The sequence below is a fragment of the Lissotriton helveticus genome, chromosome 6 (genome assembly GCF_964261635.1).
Source record: "Lissotriton helveticus chromosome 6, aLisHel1.1, whole genome shotgun sequence".
In the NCBI taxonomy this organism is placed as follows: domain Eukaryota; kingdom Metazoa; phylum Chordata; class Amphibia; order Caudata; family Salamandridae; genus Lissotriton; species Lissotriton helveticus.
Genome location: NC_136067.1, coordinates 865,421,597 through 865,447,178, shown reverse-complemented (window position 1 = coordinate 865,447,178; position 25,582 = coordinate 865,421,597).

The following is a 25,582-nucleotide window of genomic DNA, read 5'->3' as shown; positions in this document are numbered from 1 at the left end:
TGGTGGGGGTCTTAGCCACACACACACTCTAATGCTGGGCACTGCTGGGGATCTTAGCTACACACACACTCTAATGCTGGGCACTGCTGGGCACTGGTGGGGGTCTTAGCCACACACACACTCTAATGCTGGGCACTGCTGGGGGTCTTAGCCACAAACACACTAATACTGGGCACTGCTGGGCACTGGTGGGGGTCTTAGCCACACACACACTGTAATGCTGGGCACTGCTGGGCACTGGTGGGGGTCTTAGCCAGCCACACACACACTCTAATGCTGGGCACTGCTGGGGGTCTTAGCCACACACACACTCTAATGCTGGGCATTGCTCGGCACTGGTGGGGGTCTTAGCCACACACACACTCTAAAGCTGGGCACTGCTGGGGGTCTTAGCCACACACACACTCTAATGCTGGGCACTGCTGGGCACTGGTGGGGGTCTTAGCCACACACACACTGTAATGCTGGGCACTGCTGGGCACTGGTGGGGGTCTTAGCCACACACACACTCTAATGCTGGGCACTGCTGGGGGTCTTAGCCGCACACACACTCTAATGCTGGGCATTGCTGGGCACTGGTGGGGGTCTTAGCCACACACACACTCTAATGCTGGGCACTGGTGGGGGTCTTACCCACACACACACTCTAATGCTGGGCACTGGTGGGGGTCTTAGCCACACACACACTCTAATGCTGGGCACTGCTGGGGGTCTTAGCCACACACACACTCTAATGCTGGGCACTGCTGGGCACTGGTGGGGGTCTTAGCCACACACACACTCTAATGCTGGGCACTGCTGGGCACGTGTGGGTGTCTTAGCCACACACACACTGTAATGCTGGGCACTGCTGGGCACTTGTCTGGGTCTTAGCCACACACACACTGTAATGCTGGGCACTGGTGGGGGTCTTAGCCACACACACACTCTAATGCTGGGCACTGGTGGGGGTCTTAGCCACGCACACACTCTAATGCTGGGCACTGGTGGGGGTCTTAGCCACACACACACTCTAATGCTGGGCACTGCTGGCACTGGTGGGGGTCTTAGCCACACACACACTCTAATGCTGGGCACTGCTGGGGGTCTTAGCCACACACACTCTCTAATGTTGGGCTCTGGTGGGGGTCTTAGCCACACACACACTCTAATGCTGGGCACTGCTGGGGGTCTTAGCCACACACACACCCTAATGCTGGGCACTGCTGGGCACTTGTGGGGTCTTAGCCACACACACACTCTTATGCTGGGCACGGCTGGGGTTCTTAGCCACACACACACTCTAATGCTGGGTACTGCTCGGCACTGGTGGGGGTCTTAGCCACACACACACTGTAATGCTGGGCTCTGCTGGGCACTGGTGGGGGTCTTAGCCACACACACACACACTCTAATGCTAGGCACTGCTGGGGGTCTTAGCCACACACACTCTAATGCTGGGCACTGCTGGGCACTGGTGGGGGTCTTAACCACACACACACTCTAATGCTGGGCACTACTTGGCACTGGTGGGGCTCTTAGCCACACACACCCTTTAATGCTGGGCACTGCTGGGGGTCTTAACCACACACACACACTCTAATGCTGGGCACTGCTGGGCACTTGTGGGCTCTTAGCCACACACACCCTTTAATGCTGGGCACTGCTGGGGGTCTTAACCACACACACACACTCTAATGCTGGGCACTGCTGGGCACTTGTGGGGTCTTAGCCACACACACACTGTAATGCTGGGCACTGGTGGGGGTCTTAGCCACACACACACTCTAATGCTGGGCACTGCTGGGGGTGTTAGCCACACACACACTCTAATGCTGGGCACTGCTGGGCACTGGTGGGGGTCTTAGCCACACACACACTCTAATGCTGGGCACTGCTGGGGGTCTTAGCCACACACACACTCTAATGCTGGGCACTGCTGGGCACTTGTGGGGTCTTAGCCACACACACACTGTAATGCTGGGCACTGGTGGGGGTCTTAGCCACACACACACTCTAATGCTGGGCACTGCTGGGGGTGTTAGCCACACACACACTCTAATGCTGGGCACGGCTGGGCACTGGTGGGGGTCTTAGCCACACACACACTCTAATGCTGGGCACTGCTGGGGGTCTTAGCCACACACACACTCTAATGCTGGGCACTGCTGGGCACTGGTGGGGGTCTTAGCCACACACACACTCTAATGCTGGGCACTGCTGGGCACGTGTGGGTGTCTTAGCCACACACACACTGTAATGCTGGGCACTGCTGGGCACTGGTCTGGGTCTTAGCCACACACACACTGTAATGCTGGGCACTGCTGGGCACTGGTGGGGGTCTTAGCCACACACACACTCTAATGCTGGGCACTGGTGGGGGTCTTAGCCACACACACACTCTAATGCTGGGCACTGGTGGGGGTCTTAGCCACACACACACTCTAATGCTGGGCACTGCTGGGCACTGGTGGGGGTCTTAGCCACACACACTCTCTAATGCTGGGCACTGCTGGGGGTCTTAGCCACACACACTCTCTAATGTTGGGCTCTGGTGGGGGTCTTAGCCACACACACACTCTAATGCTGGGCACTGCTGGGGGTCTTAGCCACACACACACACCCTAATGCTGGGCACTGCTGGGCACTTGTGGGGTCTTAGCCACACAAACACTCTAATGCTGGGCACGGCTGGGGTTCTTAGCCACACACACACTCTAATGCTGGGTACTGCTGGGCACTGGTGGGGGTCTTAGCCACACACACACTGTAATGCTGGGCACTGCTGGGCACTGGTGGGGGTCTTAGCCAGCCACACACACACTCTAATGCTGGGCACTGCTGGGGGTCTTAGCCACACACACACTCTAATGCTGGGCATTGCTCGGCACTGGTGGGGGTCTTAGCCACACACACACTCCAAAGCTGGGCACTGCTGGGGGTCTTAGCCACACACACGCTCTAATGCTGGGCACTGCTGGGCACTGGTGGGGGTCTTAGCCACACACACACTGTAATGCTGGGCACTGCTGGGCACTGGTGGGGGGTCTTAGCCACACACACACTCTAATGCTGGGCACTGCTGGGGGTCTTAGCCACACACACACTCTAATGCTGGGCATTGCTGGGCACTGGTGGGGGTCTTAGCCACACACACACTCTAATGCTGGGCACTGGTGGGGGTCTTACCCACACACACACTCTAATGCTGGGCACTGGTGGGGGTCTTAGCCACACACACACTCTAATGCTGGGCACTGCTGGGCACTGGTGGGGGTCTTAGCCACACACACACTCTAATGCTGGGCACTGCTGGGCTCTGGTGGGGGTCTTAGCCACACACACACTGTAATGCTGGGCACTGCTGGGCACTGGTGGGGGTCTTAGCCACACACACACTGTAATGCTGGGCACTGCTGGCCACTGGTGGGGGTCTTAGCCACACACACACTCTAATGCTGGGCACTGGTGGGGGTCTTAGCCACACACACACTCTAATGCTGGGCACTGCTGGGCACTGGTGGGGGTCTTAGCCACACACACACTCTAATGCTGGGCACTGCTGGGGGTCTTAGCCACACACACACTCTAATGCTGGGCACTGCTGGGCACTGGTGGGGGTCTTAGCCACACACACACTCTAATGCTGGGCACTGCTGGGGATCTTAGCTACACACACACTCTAATGCTGGGCACTGCTGGGCACTGGTGGGGGTCTTAGCCACACACACACTCTAATGCTGGGCACTGCTGGGGGTCTTAGCCACAAACACACTAATACTGGGCACTGCTGGGCACTGGTGGGGGTCTTAGCCACACACACACTGTAATGCTGGGCACTGCTGGGCACTGGTGGGGGTCTTAGCCAGCCACACACACACTCTAATGCTGGGCACTGCTGGGGGTCTTAGCCACACACACACTCTAATGCTGGGCATTGCTCGGCACTGGTGGGGGTCTTAGCCACACACACACTCTAAAGCTGGGCACTGCTGGGGGTCTTAGCCACACACACACTCTAATGCTGGGCACTGCTGGGCACTGGTGGGGGTCTTAGCCACACACACACTGTAATGCTGGGCACTGCTGGGCACTGGTGGGGGTCTTAGCCACACACACACTCTAATGCTGGGCACTGCTGGGGGTCTTAGCCGCACACACACTCTAATGCTGGGCATTGCTGGGCACTGGTGGGGGTCTTAGCCACACACACACTCTAATGCTGGGCACTGGTGGGGGTCTTACCCACACACACACTCTAATGCTGGGCACTGGTGGGGGTCTTAGCCACACACACACTCTAATGCTGGGCACTGCTGGGGGTCTTAGCCACACACACACTCTAATGCTGGGCACTGCTGGGCACTGGTGGGGGTCTTAGCCACACACACACTCTAATGCTGGGCACTGCTGGGCACGTGTGGGTGTCTTAGCCACACACACACTGTAATGCTGGGCACTGCTGGGCACTTGTCTGGGTCTTAGCCACACACACACTGTAATGCTGGGCACTGGTGGGGGTCTTAGCCACACACACACTCTAATGCTGGGCACTGGTGGGGGTCTTAGCCACGCACACACTCTAATGCTGGGCACTGGTGGGGGTCTTAGCCACACACACACTCTAATGCTGGGCACTGCTGGCACTGGTGGGGGTCTTAGCCACACACACACTCTAATGCTGGGCACTGCTGGGGGTCTTAGCCACACACACTCTCTAATGTTGGGCTCTGGTGGGGGTCTTAGCCACACACACACTCTAATGCTGGGCACTGCTGGGGGTCTTAGCCACACACACACCCTAATGCTGGGCACTGCTGGGCACTTGTGGGGTCTTAGCCACACACACACTCTTATGCTGGGCACGGCTGGGGTTCTTAGCCACACACACACTCTAATGCTGGGTACTGCTCGGCACTGGTGGGGGTCTTAGCCACACACACACTGTAATGCTGGGCTCTGCTGGGCACTGGTGGGGGTCTTAGCCACACACACACACACACACTCTAATGCTAGGCACTGCTGGGGGTCTTAGCCACACACACTCTAATGCTGGGCACTGCTGGGCACTGGTGGGGGTCTTAACCACACACACACTCTAATGCTGGGCACTACTTGGCACTGGTGGGGCTCTTAGCCACACACACCCTTTAATGCTGGGCACTGCTGGGGGTCTTAACCACACACACACACTCTAATGCTGGGCACTGCTGGGCACTTGTGGGCTCTTAGCCACACACACCCTTTAATGCTGGGCACTGCTGGGGGTCTTAACCACACACACACACTCTAATGCTGGGCACTGCTGGGCACTTGTGGGGTCTTAGCCACACACACACTGTAATGCTGGGCACTGGTGGGGGTCTTAGCCACACACACACTCTAATGCTGGGCACTGCTGGGGGTGTTAGCCACACACACACTCTAATGCTGGGCACTGCTGGGCACTGGTGGGGGTCTTAGCCACACACACACTCTAATGCTGGGCACTGCTGGGGGTCTTAGCCACACACACACTCTAATGCTGGGCACTGCTGGGCACTGGTGGGGGTCTTAGCCACACACACACTCTAATGCTGGGCACTGGTGGGAGTCTTAGCCACACACACACTCTAATGCTAGGCACTGCTGGGCACTGGTGGGGGTCTTAGCCACACACACACTCTAATGCTGGGCACTGCTGGGGGACTTAGCCACACACACACTCTAATGCTGGGCACTGCTGGGCACTGGTGGGGGTCTAAACCACACACACACTCCAATGCTGGGCACTACTTGGCACTGGTGGGGCTCTTAGCCACACACACCCTTTAATGCTGGGCACTGCTGGGGGTCTTAACCACACACACACACTCTAATGCTGGGCACTGCTGGGCACTTGTGGGGTCTTAGCCACACACACACTGTAATGCTGGGCACTGGTGGGGGTCTTAGCCACACACACACTCTAATGCTGGGCACTGCTGGGGGTGTTAGCCACACACACACTCTAATGCTGGGCACTGCTGGGCACTGGTGGTGGTCTTAGCCACACACACACTCTAATGCTGGGCACTGCTGGGGGTCTTAGCCACACACACACTCTAATGCTGGGCACTGGTGGGGGTCTTAGCCACACACACACTCTAATTCTGGGCACTGCTGGGCACGTGTGGGTGTCTTAGCCACACACACACTGTAATGCTGGGCACTGCTGGGCACTGGTCTGGGTCTTAGCCACACACACACTGTACTGCTGGGCACTGCTGGGCACTGGTGGGGGTCTTAGCCACACTCACACTCTAATGCTGGGCACTGGTGGGGGTCCTAGCCACACACACACTCTAATGCTGGGCACTGGTGGGGGTCTTAGCCACACACACACTCTAATGCTGGGCACTGCTGGGCACTGGTGGGGGTCTTAGCCACACACACTCTCTAATGCTGGGCACTGCTGGGGGTCTTAGCCACACACACTCTCTAATGTTGGGCTCTGGTGGGGGTCTTAGCCACACACACACTCTAATGCTGGGCACTGCTGGGGGTCTTAGCCACACACACACACCCTAATGCTGGGCACTGCTGGGCACTTGTGGGGTCTTAGCCACACACACACTGTAATGCTGGGCACTGGTGGGGGTCTTAGCCACACACACACTCTAATGCTGGGCACTGCTGGGGGTGTTAGCCACACACACACTCTAATGCTGGGTACTGCTCGGCACTGGTGGGGGTCTTAGCCACACACACACTGTAATGCTGGGCTCTGCTGGGCACTGGTGGGGGTCTTAGCCACACACACACACACTCTAATGCTAGGCACTGCTGGGGGTCTTAGCCACACACACTCTAATGCTGGGCACTGCTGGGCACTGGTGGGGGTCTTAACCACACACACACTCTAATGCTGGGCACTACTTGGCACTGGTGGGGCTCTTAGCCACACACACCCTTTAATGCTGGGCACTGCTGGGGGTCTTAACCACACACACACACTCTAATGCTGGGCACTGCTGGGCACTTGTGGGGTCTTAGCCACACACACACTGTAATGCTGGGCACTGGTGGGGGTCTTAGCCACACACACACTCTAATGCTGGGCACTGCTGGGGGTGTTAGCCACACACACACTCTAATGCTGGGCACTGCTGGGCACTGGTGGGGGTCTTAGCCACACACACACTCTAATGCTGGGCACTGCTGGGGGTCTTAGCCACACACACACTCTAATGCTGGGCACTGCTGGGCACTGGTGGGGGTCTTAGCCACACACACACTCTAATGCTGGGCACTGGTGGGAGTCTTAGCCACACACACACTCTAATGCTAGGCACTGCTGGGCACTGGTGGGGGTCTTAGCCACACACACACTCTAATGCTGGGCACTGCTGGGGGACTTAGCCACACACACACTCTAATGCTGGGCACTGCTGGGCACTGGTGGGGGTCTAAACCACACACACACTCTAATGCTGGGCACTACTTGGCACTGGTGGGGCTCTTAGCCACACACACCCTTTAATGCTGGGCACGGCTGGGGGTCTTAACCACACACACACACTCTAATGCTGGGCACTGCTGGGCACTTGTGGGGTCTTAGCCACACACACACTGTAATGCTGGGCACTGGTGGGGGTCTTAGCCACACACACACTCTAATGCTGGGCACTGCTGGGGGTGTTAGCCACACACACACTCTAATGCTGGGCACTGCTGGGCACTGGTGGTGGTCTTAGCCACACACCCACTCTAATGCTGGGCACTGCTGGGGGTCTTAGCCACACACACACTCTAATGCTGGGCACTGCTGGGCACTGGTGGGGGTCTTAGCCACACACACACTCTAATGCTGGGCAATGCTGGGCACGTGTGGGTGTCTTAGCCACACACACACTGTAATGCTGGGCACTGCTGGGCACTGGTCTGGGTCTTAGCCACACACACACTGTAATGCTGGGCACTGCTGGGCACTGGTGGGGGTCTTAGCCACACTCACACTCTAATGCTGGGCACTGGTGGGGGTCCTAGCCACACACACACTCTAATGCTGGGCACTGGTGGGGGTCTTAGCCAGCCACACACACACTCTAATGCTGGGCACTGCTGGGGGTCTTAGCCACACACACACTCTAATGCTGGGCATTGCTCGGCACTGGTGGGGGTCTTAGCCACACACACACTCTAAAGCTGGGCACTGCTGGGGGTCTTAGCCACACACACACTCTAATGCTGGGCACTGCTGGGCACTGGTGGGGGTCTTAGCCACACACACACTGTAATGCTGGGCACTGCTGGGCACTGGTGGGGGTCTTAGCCACACACACACTCTAATGCTGGGCACTGCTGGGGGTCTTAGCCGCACACACACTCTAATGCTGGGCATTGCTGGGCACTGGTGGGGGTCTTAGCCACACACACACTCTAATGCTGGGCACTGGTGGGGGTCTTACCCACACACACACTCTAATGCTGGGCACTGGTGGGGGTCTTAGCCACACACACACTCTAATGCTGGGCACTGCTGGGGGTCTTGGCCACACACACACTCTAATGCTGGGCACTGCTGGGCACTGGTGGGGGTCTTAGCCACACACACACTCTAATGCTGGGCACTGCTGGGCACGTGTGGGTGTCTTAGCCACACACACACTGTAATGCTGGGCACTGCTGGGCACTTGTCTGGGTCTTAGCCACACACACACTGTAATGCTGGGCACTGGTGGGGGTCTTAGCCACACACACACTCTAATGCTGGGCACTGGTGGGGGTCTTAGCCACGCACACACTCTAATGCTGGGCACTGGTGGGGGTCTTAGCCACACACACACTCTAATGCTGGGCACTGCTGGCACTGGTGGGGGTCTTAGCCACACACACACTCTAATGCTGGGCACTGCTGGGGGTCTTAGCCACACACACTCTCTAATGTTGGGCTCTGGTGGGGGTCTTAGCCACACACACACTCTAATGCTGGGCACTGCTGGGGGTCTTAGCCACACACACACCCTAATGCTGGGCACTGCTGGGCACTTGTGGGGTCTTAGCCACACACACACTCTAATGCTGGGCACGACTGGGGTTCTTAGCCACACACACACTCTAATGCTGGGTACTGCTCGGCACTGGTGGGGGTCTTAGCCACACACACACTGTAATGCTGGGCTCTGCTGGGCACTGGTGGGGGTCTTAGCCACACACACACACACTCTAATGCTAGGCACTGCTGGGGGTCTTAGCCACACACACTCTAATGCTGGGCACTGCTGGGCACTGGTGGGGGTCTTAACCACACACACACTCTAATGCTGGGCACTACTTGGCACTGGTGGGGCTCTTAGCCACACACACCCTTTAATGCTGGGCACTGCTGGGGGTCTTAACCACACACACACACTCTAATGCTGGGCACTGCTGGGCACTTGTGGGGTCTTAGCCACACACACACTGTAATGCTGGGCACTGGTGGGGGTCTTAGCCACACACACACTCTAATGCTGGGCACTGCTGGGGGTGTTAGCCACACACACACTCTAATGCTGGGCACTGCTGGGCACTGGTGGGGGTCTTAGCCACACACACACTCTAATGCTGGGCACTGCTGGGGGTCTTAGCCACACACACACTCTAATGCTGGGCACTGCTGGGCACTGGTGGGGGTCTTAGCCACACACACACTCTAATTCTGGGCACTGGTGGGAGTCTTAGCCACACAAACACTCTAATGCTAGGCACTGCTGGGCACTGGTGGGGGTCTTAGCCACACACACACTCTAATGCTGGGCACTGCTGGGGGACTTAGCCACACACACACTCTAATGCTGGGCACTGCTGGGCACTGGTGGGGGTCTAAACCACACACACACTCTAATGCTGGGCACTACTTGGCACTGGTGGGGCTCTTAGCCACACACACCCTTTAATGCTGGGCACTGCTGGGGGTCTTAACCACACACACACACTCTAATGCTGGGCACTGCTGGGCACTTGTGGGGTCTTAGCCACACACACACTGTAATGCTGGGAACTGGTGGGGGTCTTAGCCACACACACACTCTAATGCTGGGCACTGCTGGGGGTGTTAGCCACACACACACTCTAATGCTGGGCACTGCTGGGCACTGGTGATGGTCTTAGCCACACACACACTCTAATGCTGGGCACTGCTGGGGGTCTTAGCCACACACACACTCTAATGCTGGGCACTGCTGGGCACTGGTGGGGGTCTTAGCCACACACACACTCTAATGCTGGGCACTGCAGGGCACGTGTGGGTGTCTTAGCCACACACACACTGTAATGCTGGGCACTGCTGGGCACTGGTCTGGGTCTTAGCCACACACACACTGTAATGCTGGGCACTGCTGGGCACTGGTGGGGGTCTTAGCCACACTCACACTCTAATGCTGGGCACTGGTGGGGGTCCTAGCCACACACACACTCTAATGCTGGGCACTGGTGGGGGTCTTAGCCACACACACACTCTAATGCTGGGCACTGCTGGGCACTGGTGGGGGTCTTAGCCACACACACTCTCTAATGCTGGGCACTGCTGGGGGTCTTAGCCACACACACTCTCTAATGTTGGGCTCTGGTGGGGGTCTTAGCCACACACACACTCTAATGCTGGGCACTGCTGGGGGTCTTAGCCACACACACACACCCTAATGCTGGGCACTGCTGGGCACTTGTGGGGTCTTAGCCACACACACACTGTAATGCTGGGCACTGGTGGGGGTCTTAGCCACACACACACTCTAATGCTGGGCACTGCTGGGGGTGTTAGCCACACACACACTCTAATGCTGGGCACTGCTGGGCACTGGTGGGGGTCTTAGCCACACACACACTCTAATGCTGGGCACTGCTGGGGGTCTTAGCCACACACACACTCTAATGCTGGGCACTGCTGGGCACTGGTGGGGGTCTTAGCCACACACACACTCTAATGCTGGGCACTGGTGGGAGTCTTAGCCACACACACACTCTAATGCTAGGCACTGCTGGGCACTGGTGGGGGTCTTAGCCACACACACACTCTAATGCTGGGCACTGCTGGGGGACTTAGCCACACACACACTCTAATGCTGGGCACTGCTGGGCACTGGTGGGGGTCTAAACCACACACACACTCTAATGCTGGGCACTACTTGGCACTGGTGGGGCTCTTAGCCACACACACCCTTTAATGCTGGGCACTGCTGGGGGTCTTAACCACACACACACACTCTAATGCTGGGCACTGCTGGGCACTTGTGGGGTCTTAGCCACACACACACTGTAATGCTGGGCACTGGTGGGGGTCTTAGCCACACACACACTCTAATGCTGGGCACTGCTGGGGGTGTTAGCCACACACACACTCTAATGCTGGGCACTGCTGGGCACTGGTGGGGGTCTTAGCCACACACACACTCTAATGCTGGGCACTGCTGGGGGTCTTAGCCACACACACACTCTAATGCTGGGCACTGCTGGGCACTGGTGGGGGTCTTAGCCACACACACACTCTAATGCTGGGCATTGCTGGGCACGTGTGGGTGTCTTAGCCACACACACACTGTAATGCTGGGCACTGCTGGGCACTGGTCTGGGTCTTAGCCACACACACACTGTAATGCTGGGCACTGCTGGGCACTGGTGGGGGTCTTAGCCACACACACACTCTAATGCTGGGCACTGGTGGGGGTCCTAGCCACACACACACTCTAATGCTGGGCACTGGTGGGGGTCTTAGCCACACACCCACTCTAATGCTGGGCACTAATGGGCACTGGTGGGGGTCTTAGCCACACACACTCTCTAATGCTGGGCACTGCTGGGGGTCTTAGCCACACACACTCTCTAATGTTGGGCTCTGGTGGGGGTCTTAGCCACACACACACTCTAATGCTGGGCACTGCTGGGGGTCTTAGCCACACACACACACCCTAATGCTGGGCACTGCTGGGCACTTGTGGGGTCTTGGCCACACACACACTCTAATGCTGGGCACGGCTGGGGTTCTTAGCCACACACACACTCTAATGCTGGGTACTGCTGGGCACTGGTGGGGGTCTTAGCCACACACACACTGTAATGCTGGGCACTGCTGGGCACTGGTGGGGGTCTTAGCCAGCCACACACACACTCTAATGCTGGGCACTGCTGGGGGTCTTAGCCACACACACACTCTAATGCTGGGCATTGCTCGGCACTGGTGGGGGTCTTAGCCACACACACACTCTAAAGCTGGGCACTGCTGGGGGTCTTAGCCACACACACGCTCTAATGCTGGGCACTGCTGGGCACTGGTGGGGGTCTTAGCCACACACACACTGTAATGCTGGGCACTGCTGGGCACTGGTGGGGGGTCTTAGCCACACACACACTCTAATGCTGGGCACTGCTGGGGGTCTTAGCCACACACACACTCTAATGCTGGGCATTGCTGGGCACTGGTGGGGGTCTTAGCCACACACACACTCTAATGCTGGGCACTGGTGGGGGTCTTACCCACACACACACTCTAATGCTGGGCACTGGTGGGGGTCTTAGCCACACACACACTCTAATGCTGGGCACTGCTGGGCACTGGTGGGGGTCTTAGCCACACACACACTGTAATGCTGGGCACTGGTGGGAGTCTTAGCCACACACACACTCTAATACTAGGCACTGCTGGGCACTGGTGGGGGTCTTAGCCACACACACACTCTAATGCTGGGCACTGCTGGGCACTGGTGGGGGTCTTAGCCACACACACACTGTAATGCTGGGCACTGCTGGGCACTGGTGGGGGTCTTAGCCACACACACACTCTAATGCTGGGCACTGGTGGGGGTCTTAGCCACACACACACTCTAATGCTGGGCACTACTGGGCACTGGTGGGGGTCTTAGCCACACACACACTCTAATGCTGGGCACTGCTGGGGGTCTTAGCCACACACACACTCTAATGCTGGGCACTGCTGGGCACTGGTGGGGGTCTTAGCCACACACACACTCTAATGCTGGGCACTGCTGGGGATCTTAGCCACACACACACTCTAATGCTGGGCACTGCTGGGCACTGGTGGGGGTCTTAGCCACACACACACTCTAATGCTGGGCACTGCTGGGGGTCTTAGCCACACACACACTCTAATACTGGGCACTGCTGGGCACTGGTGGGGGTCTTAGCCACACACACACTGTAATGCTGGGCACTGCTGGGCACTGGTGGGGGTCTTAGCCAGCCACACTGTTGGACTTGGCCCGTCTGGCAGGTCCACCCCTGAAGTTTTGTGCTTATTATAGGTGTCCGGGGGATGGTGATTCCCCTCCTGAGTGTGTGTGTGGTGAGAGAGACCTGCCTCCCATAGGAATGCATTGGGGGATGTATGTGGCTCTGGTAGCTCCTGATGCGTGGGGCGTGCCGGGCCGTGTTTGGTATGTGTGCGCTCGTGAGGTTGAATGCTACAAGATGATGTATGCGGCATGCGTGTGGCTAGAAGGGAAGGGCCCCTTCTAGACCTTGGTGTGTGTGTGCAGTAGGTGTGCTGGCGTCTGATTGGCTGAAGCTGGCTGGGCCTTCCCCCACCAGGCTGGCCCCACCCCCGGGGGTGCGTCCAGTGTCCCTGGCCTGGCCAGCACCAAGAAATTCCTTATAACCAGTTCCAGCTGGTTCTCTCCCTGCCTGCCCCTTTTGGAGACAAAGGGGGCTCCTGTATAAAAGGAGGGTGGGCCCTTTTCTCTCTCTCTTCTTCTTCCTGCCTGGGACCCTGCCAGGGTCGTGCTGCTGCTTGGGCTCAGGGAAGGGCGTGCCTCCCTGGGCCCTGCCCTTGAGCTACTGGGGTCCCGGTTTCCCTTCTGAGAGCTGATGTGCTCCCCCTGAACCACTGCTGTCCTGGACCCTACCAAGACTCTGCTGATTTCTGCTGCCCTAGCGCCGGGAGGCGCCTTGTTCCCCGTCTCTGGCCGTCCTAGCGCCGCGGGGTGTTTCATTCAGGCTTCCCGCGCTGGGGAGCGCTTCCTTGCTGCCCTAGCGCCTTGAGGCGCTGCCCCTATGCTCCTCGCGCTGGGAGCGTTCAATCTTTCCAGCCGGTGCCACCCGGCATTTGCCTGCTCCTGGGAGGGGGGCCCGAGCCCCCCCTGCGAGTGCCTACCTCGCGTGCCCCTTCATTGAGGCATGATCGAGGGAGCCTGAACCCTCGTCAATTTCCCCGAGCTCACCGCCGCCGCCCGGGACCCTCGTGACGTCATCCCCGGGCCGCGCTGGTATTGGGCGCCGGCCCGGGATTCCCCCGTCACGTGGTCCCCCAGGCCGCGCCGTGATTGGCTGCCGGCCCGAGGGAAGGAAGGAGGCCGGTCGATGGAGGGCTTCGAGGCAGGAGCCGCGGGAGCCTAATCCGCGCTCCTGCCCTGCCCCGAGAAGCTGCTGACACCCCCCCGGGCTCCCGAGAGTGAGGGAGGACCCGGGGAGCAACGAGAAGCCTGCGCAGCTGCGGAGACCGGCGGCCCCAGACCGGTGAGTGCTGCGAAGGGGAGGGGCCGTCGGGGCACATTGCCGGTGCCCGGCCCTCCCCTCCAATGATCCTTCTCCTGAGCCCCGAGAGGCTCCCTCATGGCCCGTGGGGCCGCCATTGATGCCGGGTCCCCCGAGGGGGGCCCCGCCTGCCCCCAACGACCACCCTGAGCCCCGAGAGGCTCCCTCATGGCCCGTGGGGCCTCCATTGATGCCGGGTCCCCCGAGGGGGGCCCCGCCTGCCCCCAATTGTCTCCCTGAGCCCCGAGAGGCTCCACCACGGGCCCCCCTGCCCCTCTGAGCCCCGAGAGGCTCCCCCACGTGCCCCCCTGTTCTCATGAGCCCGCGAGAGGCTCCACCATCGCCCTCCTGTCCCCCCGAGCCTGCAAGGCTACACCCAAGTCCCTCAGCGGCCCAGCACTTTGTGGGCCGCTGCCACGTTTAGGTCTGCCCGGGCCCTTTCGGGCCACTTTGGACACCGAGACTCTAAGGCGCCCCTTCCCCAGGACGGTCATCTGGCCTATGGGGTGCTACTGCCTAATATCAATGTGATGCTGATAATTACTATGTGTTGCCCTGCTGAGTTACTATGTGTTGCCCTGCTGATGGGGGCCCCTGTTGTGTTATGTACCTTGTCCCTTCCCGCCTGAGTACCCGATGTCTCATGTATGTGATCCCTGGTCCGAGTGAGTTCTACTGCTAGTTCTAGGAAGCTCCCAGGAGATATGTGTTCTAATGCCAGTTCCATCAGATGCGTACCACTGGCAGTGGTCCCTTGGCCCTGCCCTGTACCTTTTCCCTGGTAACCCCTGCCGTGCCTTGAGCCCCTTGTAAAGTGTATGTTCCTATGTGTCCTGTCTAATACAAAGACTATTTTCATATATACTTCGTGTGGAGTTCCTTTTGTGGGAGGCCTGGGATGTTGCTGTTGGTGGGTGCGTGCGCAAATGCTTCACACATGTCCTCAGAGATAGGCCTGACTGCCCGCGCCGCGTTACCTAGAGGGCGAGCAGGGGTCGACTTTATATAGGAGTGGCGGTCTCTGACTGGCTGTGGCGCAAGCCCTGGCCGGCCGGGGGTCCCATTTCCTACACTGGTGGCTAGCGGTGGGATCCGGACTTGTGTTTGCGCAGTACCACAACGATAACTGGCCTCCCTACAAAAACTCTGTATTGTAACTGGTCGCAAAGAAAGGAGATTATTGTTTTTAGTAGGTTACTTAAATGTCCGTTCTGTGAAAAATGTGTTCTGGTTAGGTGACCCTAGCCCGGGAGGGTAGATCAACCCCCTAGTGCAATGTGTTTTCTGGATTCACCAGAAGGGTGGGATCCAGTGGTGGCAGCGTAATGGTGTTCAATGTGTATGGTCCTTGTCCCTTCCCTGGAAGTAATGATACCTGCACCACATGGGGACGGGTCAGGTTGCTAAAAATGTCTGTTCTGTGGAAATGTCTAATGATCAACAGAAATACCTGTTCTGTGGAAAGTTTTAAAGGTTACCTAAATGTCTGTTCTGTGAAAAAAGTGTGTGTGTACACTGTTAGTTAGTTGCCCTAGCTTGGGAGGGTAAATCATCTCCCTAGTACAATATGGGTTTCTGGATTCACCAGAAGGGTGGGATCTAGTGGTGTCTGCGTAGTTGTGTTCAAATGTGTATGGTCCTTGTCCCTCCCCTAGAGTAATGGTACCTGTGCCACAAGGGTCAGGTTGAGGAATCTGGGCGGTAGAAAACTGTCTTACCAGTCTAGGGGACGATGTGTGGATGAATGTTGAGGTGTGTTGAGTAATGGGGTGTAAGTTCTCTGGGATGGGGAGCTTGCTGAATCAACGATAATCCTGTCCTTCCGTACCCCGCTGAATGTGTTGGATGCATCAGGTTCCCTTACCCCGCTGGTTGTGTTCTAGGTGTCAGGTGTCGCCCTGGCTGAATTTATGTTGCGTTGTACTGAGACCTGCTGGCGCTGCCGCGGCTCATCTTGTGGTGTTTAGGTGTCAGGTGTCGCCCTGGCTGAATTTATGTTGAGTTGTACTGAGACCTGCTGGCGCTGCCGCGGCTCATCTTGTTGTGTTCTAGGTGTCAGGTGTCGCCCTGGCTGAATTTATGTTGCGTTGTACTGAGACCTGCTGGCGCTGCCGCGGCTCATCTTGTGGTGTTTTAGGTGTCAGGTGTTGCCCTGGCTGAATTTATGTTGCGTTGTACTGAGACCTGCTGGCGCTGCCGCGGCTCATCTTGTGGTGTTTAGGTGTCAGGTGTCGCCCTGGCTGAATTTATGTTGAGTTGTACTGAGACCTGCTGGCGCTGCCGCGGCTCATCTTGTTGTGTTCTAGGTGTCAGGTGTCGCCCTGGCTGAATTTATGTTGCGTTGTACTGAGACCTGCTGGCGCTGCCGCGGCTCATCTTGTGGTGTTTTAGGTGTCAGGTGTCGCCCTGGCTGAATTTATGTTGCGTTGTACTGAGACCTGCTGGCGCTGCCGCGGCTCATCTTGTGGTGCTTTAGGTGTCAGGTGTCGCCCTGGCTGAATTTATGTTGCGTTGTACTGAGACCTGCTGGCGCTGCCGCGGCTCATCTTGTGGTGTTTTGGGTGTCAGGTGTCGCCCTAGCTGAATTTATGTTGAGTTATATCCCGGACAAGGAAGACCTGCTGGCGCTGCCGCGGCTTGCCTTGGGGAGAGCTGAACACTGAGACCTGCTGGCGCTGCCGCGGCTCATCCTAGTACAAGAGGGAACTCCTGCCTGCGGAGGGAGGAGAGGAAGTGTTAGATTCCATTTTTTTTTCTTGTAAAAAGTCCTGGTGCGCCAGGCATCTGGCCGGTAGGGTACTGCCCGCGGTTGGGGAGCCAGTAGTCGGTGTTTCCGGATCTGGACGTCGGGGCGACTGTAGCCAGTGTCCTGGCCGGTTTTGTCTTCAAGATGATCCGGTGAAGTTAGTTCCCAGGTGGAAGACCAGTGGAGGGAGGAAGTCCCAAGACTGGTAGGAAGGTGTGTTCTGAGGGTGTTTCTCCTGGGAGAACGCGGAACCTCAGAAGTAGAGGTAGGGTGGGGCATTCTTACCCGTGACCTCTGGCCAGCCTGAGGGTGCGGACCCTAGGCGGAAGGAACAGTGGTAGTCGAGACTACACTGAGAAAGGGAGTGGAGAATGGCTATTGTGGGCCAGGGGTACCGCCCCCCACTTCGGATTAGCAGGGACCAGTAGTATCTGGAGGGCTTAGGGCCTGGTCCTAGTCATGGACAACTAAGGAGTACCAGGTGGGTAGCCTGGTTGGGCCTATGTCTTCATTTTTTTATATTTAAACTGGGTATGTCTATTGGTCCGGCAGTGCGGGCCGCGTCCACTTCCTATCGCCCTACCGCAGGGAAGTCCATCACGGTAGTGATTGGTCTGCCCTGCGCTTGGGCTGGGAGGGGCATGTGTTGGACTTGGCCCGTCTGGCAGGTCCACCCCTGAAGTTTTGTGCTTATTATAGGTGTCCGGGGGATGGTGATTCCCCTCCTGAGTGTGTGTGTGGTGAGAGAGACCTGCCTCCCATAGGAATGCATGGGGGGATGTATGTGGCTCTGGTAGCTCCTGATGCGTGGGGCGTGCCGGGCCGTGTTTGGTATGTGTGCGCTCGTGAGGTTGAATGCTACAAGATGATGTATGCGGCATGCGTGTGGCTAGAAGGGAAGGGCCCCTTCTAGACCTTGGTGTGTGTGTGCAGTAGGTGTGCTGGCGTCTGATTGGCTGAAGCCGGCTGGGCCTTCCCCCACCAGGCTGGCCCCACCCCCGGGGGTGCGTCCAGTGTCCCTGGCCTGGCCAGCACCAAGAAATTCCTTATAACCAGTTCCAGCTGGTTCTCTCCCTGCCTGCCCCTTTTGGAGACAAAGGGGGCTCCTGTATAAAAGGAGGGTGGGCCCTTTTCTCTCTCTCTTCTTCTTCCTGCCTGGGACCCTGCCAGGGTCGTGCTGCTGCTTGGGCTCAGGGAAGGGCGTGCCTCCCTGGGCCCTGCCCTTGAGCTACTGGGGTCCCGGTTTCCCTTCTGAGAGCTGATGTGCTCCCCCTGAACCACTGCTGTCCTGGACCCTACCAAGACTCTGCTGATTTCTGCTGCCCTAGCGCCGGGAGGCGCCTTGTTCCCCGTCTCTGGCCGTCCTAGCGCCGCGGGGTGTTTCACTCAGGCTTCCCGCGCTGGGGAGCGCTTCCTTGCTGCCCTAGCGCCTTGAGGCGCTGCCCCTATGCTCCTCGCGCTGGGAGCGTTCAATCTTTCCAGCCGGTGCCACCCGGCATTTGCCCGCTCGTGGGAGGGGGGCCCGAGCCCCCCCCGCGAGTGCCTACCTCGCGTGCCCCTTCATTGAGGCATGATCGAGGGAGCCTGAACCCTCGTCAATTTCCCCGAGCTCACCGCCGCCGCCCGGGACCCTCGTGACGTCATCCCCGGGCCGCGCTGGTATTGGGCGCCGGCCCGGGATTCCCCCGTCACGTGGTCCCCCAGGCCGCGCCGTGATTGGCTGCCGGCCCGAGGGAAGGAAGGAGGCCGGTCGATGGAGGGCTTCGAGGCAGGAGCCGCGGGAGCCGCGGGAGCCTAATCCGCGCTCCTGCCCTGCCCCAAGAAGCTGCTGACACCCCCCCGGGCTCCCGAGAGTGAGGGAGGACCCGGGGAGCAACGAGAAGCCTGCGCAGCTGCGGAGACCGGCGGCCCCAGACCGGTGAGTGCTGCGAAGGGGAGGGGCCGTCGGGGCACATTGCCGGTGCCCGGCCCTCCCCTCCAATGATCCTTCTCCTGAGCCCCGAGAGGCTCCCTCATGGCCCGTGGGGCCGCCATTGATGCCGGGTCCCCCGAGGGGGGCCCCGCCTGCCCCCAACGACCACCCTGAGCCCCGAGAGGCTCCCTCATGGCCCGTGGGGCCGCCATTGATGCCGGGTCCCCCGAGGGGGGCCCCGCCTGCCCCCAATTGTCTCCCTGAGCCCAGAGAGGCTCCACCACGGGCCCCCCTGCCCCTCTGAGCCCCGAGAGGCTCCCCCACGTGCCCCCCTGTTCTCATGAGCCCGCGAGAGGCTCCACCATCGCCCTCCTGTCCCCCCGAGCCTGCAAGGCTACACCCAAGTCCCTCAGCGGCCCAGCACTTCGTGGGCCGCTGCCACGTTTAGGTCTGCCCGGGCCCTTTCGGGCCACTTTGGACACCGAGACTCTAAGGCGCCCCTTCCCCAGGACGGTCATCTGGCCTATGGGGTGCTACTGCCTAATATCAATGTGATGCTGATAATTACTATGTGTTGCCCTGCTGAGTTACTATGTGTTGCCCTGCTGATGGGGGCCCCTGTTGTGTTATGTACCTTGTCCCTTCCCGCCTGAGTACCCGATGTCTCATGTATGTGATCCCTGGTCCGAGTGAGTTCTACTGCTAGTTCTAGGAAGCTCCCAGGAGATATGTGTTCTAATGCCAGTTCCATCAGATGCGTACCACTGGCAGTGGTCCCTTGGCCCTGCCCTGTACCTTTTCCCTGGTAACCCCTGCCGTGCCTTGAGCCCCTTGTAAAGTGTATGTTCCTATGTGTCCTGTCTAATACAAAGACTATTTTCATATATACTTCGTGTGGAGTTCCTTTTGTGGGAGGCCTGGGATGTTGCTGTTGGTGGGTGCGTGCGCAAATGCTTCACACATGTCCTCCGAGATAGGCCTGACTGCCCGCGCCGCGTTACCTAGAGGGCGAGCATGGGTCGACTTTATATAGGAGGGTATACACCCGTTACGACGCAACTTTTACTCCGCACTACCATTACAACGCGGGCATTACAACGCATGACATTACAACGCATTGCGCTGGGGGGCGCTCTAGGATAAGAGGTAAGTTTAATTTACTATCCAACACCTTCCCTAGGGTCCACGGGGACTGGAGTTAGAATAGTAAATTATACTTACCACTATCCAGCACCCCAAAGCGCTATGCGTTGTAACGGTATTCGTTGTAAATACCGCGTTGTAATGGTACGCGGAGTAAAAGTATGCGTTGTAACGTCATACATCCATATAGGAGTGGCGGTCTCTGACTGGCTGTGGCGCAAGCCCTGGCCGGCCGGGGGTCCCATTTCCTACACACACACACACACACTCTAATGCTGGGCACTGCTGGGGGTCTTAGCCACACACACACTCTAATGCTGGGCATTGCTCGGCACTGGTGGGGGTCTTAGCCACACACACACTCTAAAGCTGGGCACTGCTGGGGGTCTTAGCCACACACACACTCTAATGCTGGGCACTGCTGGGCACTGGTTGGGGTCTTAGCCACACACACACTGTAATGCTGGGCACTGCTGGGCACTGGTGGGGGTGTTAGCCACACACACACTCTAATGCTGGGCACTGCTGGGGGTCTTAGCCGCACACACACTCTAATGCTGGGCATTGCTGGGCACTGGTGGGGGTCTTAGCCACACACACACTCTAATGCTGGGCACTGGTGGGCACTGGTGGGGGTCTTAGCCAGACACACACTCTAATGCTGGGCACTGCTGGGGGTCTTAGCCACACACACACTCTAATGCTGGGCACTGCTGGGCACTGGTGGGGGTCTTAGCCACACACACACTCTAATGCTGGGCACTGCTGGGCACTGGTGGGGGTCTTAGACACACACACACTGTAATGCTGGGCACTGCTGGGCACTGGTGGGAGTCTTAGCCACACACACACTCTAATGCTAGGCACTGCTGGGCACTGGTGGGGGTCTTAGCCAGACACACACTCTAATGCTGGGCACTGCTGGGCACTGGTGGGGGTCTTAGCCACACACACACTGTAATGCTGGGCACTGCTGGGCACTGGTGGGGGTCTTAGCCACACACACACTCTAATGCTGGGCACTGGTGGGGGTCTTAGCCACACACACACTCTAATGCTGGGCACTGCTGGGGGTCTTAGCCACACATACTCTCTAATGCTGGGCACTGCTGGGCACTGGTGGGGGTCTTAGCCACACACACACACTCTAATGCTGGGCACTGCTGGGGGTCTTAGCCACACACACACTCTAATGCTGGGCACTGCTGGGCACTGGTGGGGGTCTTAGCCACACACACACTCTAATGCTGGGCACTGCTGGGCACGTGTGGGTGTCTTAGCCACACACACACTGTAATGCTGGGCACTGCTGGGCACTGGTTGGGGTCTTAGCCACACACACACTGTAATGCTGGGCACTGCTGGGCACTGGTGGGGGTCTTAGCCACACACACACTCTAATGCTGGGCACTGCTGGGGGTCTTAGCCGCACACACACTCTAATGCTGGGCATTGCTGGGCACTGGTGGGGGTCTTAGCCACACACACACTCTAATGCTGGGCACTGGTGGGGGTCTTACCCACACACACACTCTAATGCTGGGCACTGGTGGGGGTCTTAGCCACACACACACTCTAATGCTGGGCACTGCTGGGCACTGGTGGGGGTCTTAGCCACACACACACTCTAATGCTGGGCACTGCTGGGCACTGGTGGGGGTCTTAGACACACACACACTGTAATGCTGGGCACTGCTGGGCACTGGTGGGAGTCTTAGCCACACACACACTCTAATGCTAGGCACTGCTGGGCACTGGTGGGGGTCTTAGCCACACACACACTCTAATGCTGGGCACTGCTGGGCACTGGTGGGGGTCTTAGCCACACACACACTGTAATGCTGGGCACTGCTGGGCACTGGTGGGGGTCTTAGCCACACACACACTCTAATGCTGGGCACTGGTGGGGGTCTTAGCCACACACACACTCTAATGCTGGGCACTGCTGGGGGTCTTAGCCACACACACCGAGGGGGGCCCCGCCTGCCCCCAATTGTCTCCCTGAGCCCAGAGAGGCTCCACCACGGGCCCCCCTGCCCCTCTGAGCCCCGAGAGGCTCCCCCACGTGCCCCCCTGTTCTCATGAGCCCGCGAGAGGCTCCACCATCGCCCTCCTGTCCCCCCGAGCCTGCAAGGCTACACCCAAGTCCCTCAGCGGCCCAGCACTTCGTGGGCCGCTGCCACGTTTAGGTCTGCCCGGGCCCTTTCGGGCCACTTTGGACACCGAGACTCTAAGGCGCCCCTTCCCCAGGACGGTCATCTGGCCTATGGGGTGCTACTGCCTAATATCAATGTGATGCTGATAATTACTATGTGTTGCCCTGCTGAGTTACTATGTGTTGCCCTGCTGATGGGGGCCCCTGTTGTGTTATGTACCTTGTCCCTTCCCGCCTGAGTACCCGATGTCTCATGTATGTGATCCCTGGTCCGAGTGAGTTCTACTGCTAGTTCTAGGAAGCTCCCAGGAGATATGTGTTCTAATGCCAGTTCCATCAGATGCGTACCACTGGCAGTGGTCCCTTGGCCCTGCCCTGTACCTTTTCCCTGGTAACCCCTGCCGTGCCTTGAGCCCCTTGTAAAGTGTATGTTCCTATGTGTCCTGTCTAATACAAAGACTATTTTCATATATACTTCGTGTGGAGTTCCTTTTGTGGGAGGCCTGGGATGTTGCTGTTGGTGGGTGCGTGCGCAAATGCTTCACACATGTCCTCCGAGATAGGCCTGACTGCCCGCGCCGCGTTACCTAGAGGGCGAGCATGGGTCGACTTTATATAGGAGGGTATACACCCGTTACGACGCAACTTTTACTCCGCACTACCATTACAACGCGGGCATTACAACGCATGACATTACAACGCATTGCGCTGGGGGGCGCTCTAGGATAAGAGGTAAGTTTAATTTACTATCCAACACCTTCCCTAGGGTCCACGGGGACTGGAGTTAGAATAGTAAATTATACTTACCACTATCCAGCACCCCAAAGCGCTATGCGTTGTAACGGTATTCGTTGTAAATACCGCGTTGTAATGGTACGCGGAGTAAAAGTATGCGTTGTAACGTCATACATCCATATAGGAGTGGCGGTCTCTGACTGGCTGTGGCGCAAGCCCTGGCCGGCCGGGGGTCCCATTTCCTACACACACACACACACACTCTAATGCTGGGCACTGCTGGGGGTCTTAGCCACACACACACTCTAATGCTGGGCATTGCTCGGCACTGGTGGGGGTCTTAGCCACACACACACTCTAAAGCTGGGCACTGCTGGGGGTCTTAGCCACACACACACTCTAATGCTGGGCACTGCTGGGCACTGGTTGGGGTCTTAGCCACACACACACTGTAATGCTGGGCACTGCTGGGCACTGGTGGGGGTGTTAGCCACACACACACTCTAATGCTGGGCACTGCTGGGGGTCTTAGCCGCACACACACTCTAATGCTGGGCATTGCTGGGCACTGGTGGGGGTCTTAGCCACACACACACTCTAATGCTGGGCACTGGTGGGGGTCTTACCCACACACACACTCTAATGCTGGGCACTGGTGGGGGTCTTAGCCACACACACACTCTAATGCTGGGCACTGCTGGGCACTGGTGGGGGTCTTAGCCACACACACACTCTAATGCTGGGCACTGCTGGGCACTGGTGGGGGTCTTAGACACACACACACTGTAATGCTGGGCACTGCTGGGCACTGGTGGGAGTCTTAGCCACACACACACTCTAATGCTAGGCACTGCTGGGCACTGGTGGGGGTCTTAGCCAGACACACACTCTAATGCTGGGCACTGCTGGGCACTGGTGGGGGTCTTAGCCACACACACACTGTAATGCTGGGCACTGCTGGGCACTGGTGGGGGTCTTAGCCACACACACACTCTAATGCTGGGCACTGGTGGGGGTCTTAGCCACACACACACTCTAATGCTGGGCACTGCTGGGGGTCTTAGCCACACATACTCTCTAATGCTGGGCACTGCTGGGCACTGGTGGGGGTCTTAGCCACACACACACACTCTAATGCTGGGCACTGCTGGGGGTCTTAGCCACACACACACTCTAATGCTGGGCACTGCTGGGCACTGGTGGGGGTCTTAGCCACACACACACTCTAATGCTGGGCACTGCTGGGCACGTGTGGGTGTCTTAGCCACACACACACTGTAATGCTGGGCACTGCTGGGCACTGGTTGGGGTCTTAGCCACACACACACTGTAATGCTGGGCACTGCTGGGCACTGGTGGGGGTCTTAGCCACACACACACTCTAATGCTGGGCACTGCTGGGGGTCTTAGCCGCACACACACTCTAATGCTGGGCATTGCTGGGCACTGGTGGGGGTCTTAGCCACACACACACTCTAATGCTGGGCACTGGTGGGGGTCTTACCCACACACACACTCTAATGCTGGGCACTGGTGGGGGTCTTAGCCACACACACACTCTAATGCTGGGCACTGCTGGGCACTGGTGGGGGTCTTAGCCACACACACACTCTAATGCTGGGCACTGCTGGGCACTGGTGGGGGTCTTAGACACACACACACTGTAATGCTGGGCACTGCTGGGCACTGGTGGGAGTCTTAGCCACACACACACTCTAATGCTAGGCACTGCTGGGCACTGGTGGGGGTCTTAGCCACACACACACTCTAATGCTGGGCACTGCTGGGCACTGGTGGGGGTCTTAGCCACACACACACTGTAATGCTGGGCACTGCTGGGCACTGGTGGGGGTCTTAGCCACACACACACTCTAATGCTGGGCACTGGTGGGGGTCTTAGCCACACACACACTCTAATGCTGGGCACTGCTGGGGGTCTTAGCCACACACACACTCTAATGCTGGGCACTGCTGGGCACTGGTGGGGGTCTTAGCCACACACACACACTCTAATGCTGGGCACTGCTGGGGGTCTTAGCCACACACACACTCTAATGCTGGGCACTGCTGGGCACTGGTGGGGGTCTTAGCCACACACACACTCTAATGCTGGGCACTGCTGGGCACGTGTGGGTGTCTTAGCCACACACACACTGTAATGCTGGGCACTGCTGGGCACTGGTCTGGGTCTTAGCCACACACACACTGTAATGCTGGGCACTGCTGGGCACTGGTGGGGGTCTTAGCCACACACACACTCTAATGCTGGGCACTGGTGGGGGTCCTAGCCACACACACACTCTAATGCTGGGCACTGGTGGGGGTCTTAGCCACACACCCACTCTAATGCTGGGCACTGCTGGGCACTGGTGGGGGTCTTAGCCACACACACTCTCTAATGCTGGGCACTGCTGGGGGTCTTAGCCAC